We start from the raw sequence: 7,279 nt of genomic DNA, 5'->3' as shown, positions 1-7,279 counted from the left end.
TGGAAACCCTGTTGTTAAGCGGGTGAAAAACTGCGTCCTGTCATCCCTCAGATGGCTGTGGATAGCTAGAGAAGCCCTCTAACTTGGGAGGGTCAATCTTAAAAGCCTTAAGGGTGAGATGTCTAAACCCCATACAGTTGTGCTTTTCGGCTTTATAATTGTCTGGGGTTTTATTTTTCTTTTCAAAGTATCTAATAGACATAGCAATCAGCTTAGAACAAACCTTTGGCCCGTTATATGTCATTAGTGAGGGAAGTGGCTTTTATTTCTTGCTTCTCTAGGTTTTCTGTTGGTACATAAACAAAAACAAAATTTCTATGTAAGCCTCAAACTATTACTGGAACCTAGAAAGGCACAGATCCCTATTGTGGTTTTTAGGGACACTTATCTTTCCCAGAGACAAAAGGCCCAATTCAGGACACAGGAGGAGCCCTGGAGAACACCTACATGCTAGCTCAGGTTCCTTTCTTTCCTCCATCAGAGTCATCAGAGACGTTGGTAGTGCTTTAAAGTAGTGTGATGTCATGCTTCCAAAGTCAAGAGATCGCTTCCTAAATACTGAGCCTGTTTACTTTCACTGTCTGAATATTCCAGCTGGTGGAAATACATGAGCTTTGTTTTTTTCCTGGTCTTCCAGTAGCTTGTCGTTATTGCTAGATGCAGTGCCCCCATTGTTGAGTGTAGGCTTCCTCACGGCCCTGGTCTAGGTGATCTCAGATGGGCTGAGACACATGCAAGCCACTGGTATGTGCACAAGCAGTTGCAATGAATCGTTCCTCAGGCTGCCTTGGCAGTAGCCATCTATCTTTCTGTTCATTCATTAAATAAACACTTGTAAGTACCATCTATATGCCAGGCTTTGTGCTAGGCACTGGCAGTACAGAGATGAGGACTCAGTCCCTGCACTCAAGGAATTCATTCTCCAGAGGTTGTCTGAAGTTAAGAACTACATTTTAATATAATTGGTTTCCTTTGTAATCCTATGTATTTTATTTCATGCGTTGAAAAACATTGTTCCAAGAATTGGTCCATAGCGCCAGCAGATTGATTACCAAAGATACAAAAAGGTTAAGGCTTTGTCTAGTGAGATACTGAAACAGATCATCACATTGGGGTAAGTACAGTGATAGTGCTATCGGTTGGGAGCAGAGAGAGCAAAGGGTCAAGCACCTAACCCAGCTAGGAGGCAGGGGTCAGCAAATATGGGAGTACTTCTAGAGAAATACCTAAGCTGATTTAGGAGAGAACATTTTGGCTACTTTTTTGGTACTGCATTTTCAAGTAGTCGGGTTTATTTATACAAGAGGGGGGGAAAAGTCCTTAGTCTCTTTTTGCTTCTGCCTCCAGAGCAAGGTAGAGTCAGCAGCACAGGCAGTCTCCTAAGAGCACCTCACCAGAGAAAGCTGAATCGTGTGTCAGCTTCTTTGAGTTTCCATTAGGTGAATCTAGTGCAGGACTAGAGTTTAGAAGGCAAATAAATGCTCCAAATCTTTCTGCCACGTGCTTTCCACGAAGGCCTCAGGGTCAGCTGTTCAACTGTCACGTCTTGGCTATGTCCTTGTGTGAAGCCTGCCTTGCTCTCTTCCCCTTTTCAATTTCCAGGCTCTGTCCCTGCCCTTCTACCCCACCTCAGAAAAAAAACTTCCTGTCATTCCAAAGTAAAAAAGGGACAATAGACTTGAATATTCACGATTTAGAGCTACTTCGTGTGAAGCTGCTTTCACACTTCTGTCCATATTAGGGAAGGAGGACTAGAGTTAATCCAAATACGTTGGAAATTAATGTTCGGTTCAGGTGGCCTGACACCCTTTAGTGGTGGCAATTTATCCCATTTCATGAAAAGCATGAAAGGTAACATCATGAAAAACATTAAAGGTAAGTGTATGTTGGGAAGTATTGAGAACATCTGATGATAAACATAGTAATATCAAGCATGAAGTACGAAACTACTGGTTCATTGAGTTATAACTGGTTCACACTAGCAGGGAGGTAGAAAGGACAAAGAAAAGTTTGAATTCCCAAAATAGGCATGAGGTTATGATTCAGTTAGGGCAATACTCCTGAGAAAATAGTCCTCTCTGAGATAAAAAGTGAGATACTAGGCTAGCCCCTGCGTTTTCAGACAACTTACCTCGTACAGTTGTTCACAGATCCTTCACACCTGGGATACCTCCTCCTTGGGAAATTCTTGTGTAGTCTAACATACTACAATAACAACCAAGGTGGTTGTTCTACCAAGGAATCTGGTGGGGTCACTTCTGCTAGATGGGGACTTTCTTCCCCTGAGATTTCTCTCCTTATACAGTCTTGAGTCATTTCTATGTGTCCTTCCCAACTCTTTCTTAGTCCTGAGCTATGCAATTTGACTTTCCTCTAGAAGGTTCTACTTTCCTCAAACATCTTTATCCATACTCCTACTTCTCTGGCCCTTGCTTAAGGGAACCAAATGTAACTTAGTTCCTAAATTCTGCCATGTTAGTAACTCTACCTTTCTGCTCTGTCAGTAACTTAACTCTTGAGACAATCATTTCTTCTCAAGGAAACCCCAAGACCCAAACCTCAGCATACATGCATAGACTATAGTCTTCACTACCAAAAACAGCCTTCTTAACTCCATCCATCAACTGAATTAAAGCACCTTTGGGATGTGCTTGTGCAGTGAGTATAGGTAAGTTCCCCAGAACACACATATTCTAAAACCTAACTTTTACACCCGATTGATTGCCTGTGGGTCTGTGGCCCAGGCTAAGACATGCCTCTTTCCTAGATAAGTCTTTTCAGCCCAGTGTGATTCCTAGTAGCTTTTCAAAACTACCTGAAATTTCTGTCTTATGAGCCTCTCAACATGAAGACTCAACATAAAGTAGGCCACACCCTACTTTGAAATTGCTTCTGGGCTCTCCTGCATCTAAGGTTTCCAATTCTGTACCTTTACTAGTAGTTATGGCTTATAATATGGTATGTATGGATTGCTTTTTCTAGTTTAAGAACAAGAATAAACAATAGTATTGGAACAATACACATAAAGGTAAACGTGAGGCTGGGTAATGACTCAGAAGGAAAGACAGGTTCCTCATTGGGCTTTGTAGGTGCTTCTGTGAGGAAAGCACACACCAAGGTGGAGGGGTGAAGACGGGTGGGGAAGTGTTACCTGCATTTCAAGTTATAAGGGTTTGGGGTTTTTTAAAAAAATCTTCTCTGCTGTTCTCTCTAAAGAAATCTATGTATTATAGACCAAACTGGAAGACCACAGCTCTGATTCAGCCTTAAGATTTATTTTGTTTGGTCCACATTTTTGTTTTATTGTGTTTTAACTTTTTATTGAAATATAAATGCATACAGGAAAGTGCACAAATCACTGTACAATTTGATAAAATGAACACAGCCATGAAATCAGCTTTCAGATCAAGGAAGAAAAGAAAAAAAAACCCAGCATCTCACCCAGCCAGGGTAACCACTCTGTCGGTCTCTAACATTATATCTTAGGTTTACCCATAATGTTGTGTGAAGTATAGTTGGTTGCTTCTCATTGCTGTGTAGAGATTGTTACTATGTCACAGCTGATCCATTCTAATGATGGGCACTTGGGTAGCTTCCAGTTTGGAGCTATTATAAATAATGCTTCTGAACATTCTTGTACATGTCTTTTGATGAACATGTATATGCATTTATGCTTACACAAGAGTTTCAAACTTTAGGACAGTTCATGTGAAAAATTGAAGATACAGTTTTTCTTTTTTTTTTTAATTGAAAAAATTTTTTTTAATTTTGGGGAGAGGTAATTAGGTTTATTTATTTTTTTAGTGGAGGTACTGAGGATTAAATCCAGGACCTCGTGCATACTAAGCTATGCTTACTGAGCTATGCCCTCCCCCTCAACAATTTTTTCTTAAAAAAAAAAAATCCGGAAGATCTGACAACACTGAGTCCACATTTCCTCATAGCAACACATGACTGGAACTGAGGCCTATCTTAGGTGGGCCATGGCTTCTTCACGGACTCTGTCACTCCCTATTACAAACGCAGACCTACTTATTTTGGTTAGCTTAGTTCTTGATTCAATAATCTCTTAGGACACTCTTCCCCCCAGATAACTGCCAAGCTTATTACCTCACTTCCTCCATCTCTGTTCACATGCTACCTTATCAGACAGGACTTCCCTGACCACCCGCCCTATTAAAAATGGTAACTTCCTCACGCACTATGCTTCCTATTTTCCTTCACCTGCTTTATTATTCTTTGTTTTACTTATCATCACCTGACATACATTTATTTTTTCTCCCCCAACTAGAATGGCTGCTCCATGAGAGCAGGGACCTTTCTTGTCTCTCAGTCACTGCTGTTTCTATAGTCCCTAGAATAGTACCTGGAATGTAGTAGAAGCTGGATAGATATTTGATGCATGAATGATAATAACAATAGTAGCCAATACTAACTGAAGGGTAACTATGGACCAAGCATTGTTCTAAGCACTTTACATATGTCAATCCATTTGATCCTCAAGACAATCCTACGTGGTGGATAGCATTATTTACTTCATTTTACGATGAGGAAACTAACATTTATAGTCTACTCTAAACAATAGATACATTTGAAGCATTGTCTACGGATCAAATATACCTTGAAATATACTAGAGAAGTTTTATACCGAAAAGGAACACTTCAAAGAACCATTTTATAATGATGATGTTTTATTTATAACATGTTTAGTCACTTCTTAAGTTATGTTTGTTTACATTCAACTTTTAGTCTCTCAACATTTTCAGTTGTAGGACTGGGCCTGGATTGGGATGCAACTTAGCTGGGATTTCAGAGATCTGGGGCAGTGGCAGCCATCAGATTTTGCTATCTGCGATGGGCAGCAAGTTCTATTCACCATCTTTCAGGAGTACTGGAGAGGGAGTAGTGGTGGGAGGGAATGTCCACTCACCTGAGCAAGGATTTCAGAGCCCAGATCATCTGTCCATCAGGAAGTACTGATTTATCACTTTGTTAATGGTCCTGCTTGAGATGATGCTGATGTCAGGGGCCCTGGTTAGAATACCATCATTTGCTTGCTAAGCTCCTACTGGGTAGAACCCCGCCCCATGTGCCTTTTTACACAAGGAATCTACTCCATAGAACATACTGTAATAAAGCCTTTGCCAACTGAGCAAAAAGCAGATATTCCCCGCTCCAAGAACAAAAATGGAAGCACTATGCCTCAGAAATGCTAAGTTAACATTTCCATTGACTGAGACATTCTGAGCAAACTGGATACGGCCTCTCATATTCTGCAGCTGCCACCAGGGACTAAAAGGGAAGGATGTATCTGTGAAGCATTGTCATAGTTTAGACGTACATTCAGTGGTTTAAATATTTTTTCTTGGCACAGACTTAAAATGGAACCAGTCCTTCCAGGGGCTCCCTGGTTTCATTTCCCCTTGGCACTATCTCTAGAAATCTTGTTTACATTTTATTTTTCTCTCTGGCCTTAGACTGTAAGCTGTTCCCTAGCACAGTGCTACTCAGACTTTTAGATCCCACATATCAATAAAAGAGACCGAAAAGAAAAGAAAAGAGCTCTTAGGAACCAATATGGGGTTCCCAACATTATATTTTACCAAGTAAGGATATTTTAAAAAATGATTAATTCTTACTGGCATCATTGGAAAATAAAGGGAATTTTCACATCAAAAAGGTAGGAGGGAGATAATCAAGAAATAAAGAACAGCCCTCTACCTTGAACAAATTGAGCTTTACGAAAAGCTCATTACATTATAATTACCTTTCTTATTTCTTGGGGGACTGGTGAAAATTTCAGCTTTCCCCTCTCGACTCTGAGGTGAATCTTCAAGCCTCCTTTACTGCTGGCTCTTTCTTGGTTCTTATTCTTTTCTGCCCTTGACATCTCCAACAGCTACCCTTGTATATACACAGCTGGGAATTCCTAGTGTTCTTAGGCCACCTGGCCCAGCTGTAGGCCTTTTCTTCCTTTAGCCTTTGCTCTTTCAAAACTCCATTCATAAAACACACCTGCATGTTAAAAGCCAGTCATAAACTTATCTTGAGCTTTCCACAGTGCCTTTCCTTTAACATTCAATTAACCTAGTTAAATCTGCACATTTAACTTTTTAACACAAATATTGGCCCCACCAGGTTTTCTTTAATAAAATGGGGCTTGACATTGGTAGGGAGAATTTTGAAAATGAATAAGATAAATTAATTTGACATTTACTTAGCATTGGATTATAGAGATCAATAGTAAAAATGTTGTTTGTCAGATAAGCAGTCATAGATTTACTGGAGAGGCAATGTGTAAGCAGGGGGTTGGTTCTCTTAACCTGGGGTCCATGGGATGGGTGGGCTTGGGGAAGGGAGGGCTTAATGAGACTGCAGACAAAAACTTGGGTGTATGATGGGGAGGGTATAGCTCAGTGGTTGAGTGCATGCTTAGCATGCACGAGGTCCTGGGTTCAACCCCCAGTACCTCCTCTAAAAAATAAATAAATAAACCTAATTACCTCCCCCTAAAAAACAGACAAAAATAAATAAGAGTATTAAGAAATTTTGGGGGTGTATGTGCATTTTTTCTAAGAAGTTTCATTGCCATCATTAGACTCTCCACTGAGTCCAAAATTTCCAAAAGAAAAAGAAATATTGATGTAAACAGATAGTTTTAATACAGTAAAACAAGTTACCATGAGGAAATATGACCAATATCATGGCTGAACAAAGAATACAGCACCGGCTTTCTGCTTGGGGGAAAAACATGGCTTCATTGACCAGGGTCTTGAAGGACACATAGAAGCTGGGAAGGGAAGATGGCAAGAACATTTAAGGCAGAAAGAACTGCGTGTGCAAATTCATGGACCTTAGGGAAAAAATGTGTATTTGGGAAAAATTCAATGTGGCTGGAGCATGGGGTGCACAGTGAGAAATATAGTGGATGAGAGAGTTATAAGCTTTGTGCTCTGTGTGGACTGTAGGGAAGCAGCAGAAATCTTTAAAAATAGGTTTTTATACTGTCAGTTGTGTGAAGTAGATAAACATTTCTCAAGGGCATTCTCTTCTATTCCTGCCTTACTAAGGGAGGGATTTGGGCTATGAGGTCTGCAGTTCCAAAAGGCTGGAAAAGTTTGAGAACCAGAGCTTTGGGACTCAGCCCAGCCCAGCCCATGGCAAAATTCTAGAATATGTAAAATATGTCCTCCTTTCCTACTTTTCTCTTATCCTCTCTGCCCTCTTCATAGATCTCCTTGGTTTCCAATTTCCAGAGGTCTAAAATGGTGGAAATGGA

The sequence above is a fragment of the Vicugna pacos genome, chromosome 13, assembly GCF_048564905.1.
Source record: "Vicugna pacos chromosome 13, VicPac4, whole genome shotgun sequence".
NCBI classification, from domain to species: domain Eukaryota; kingdom Metazoa; phylum Chordata; class Mammalia; order Artiodactyla; family Camelidae; genus Vicugna; species Vicugna pacos.
The sequence above is the reverse complement of the archived record's forward strand: the minus strand, read 5'-3'. Positions refer to the sequence as shown.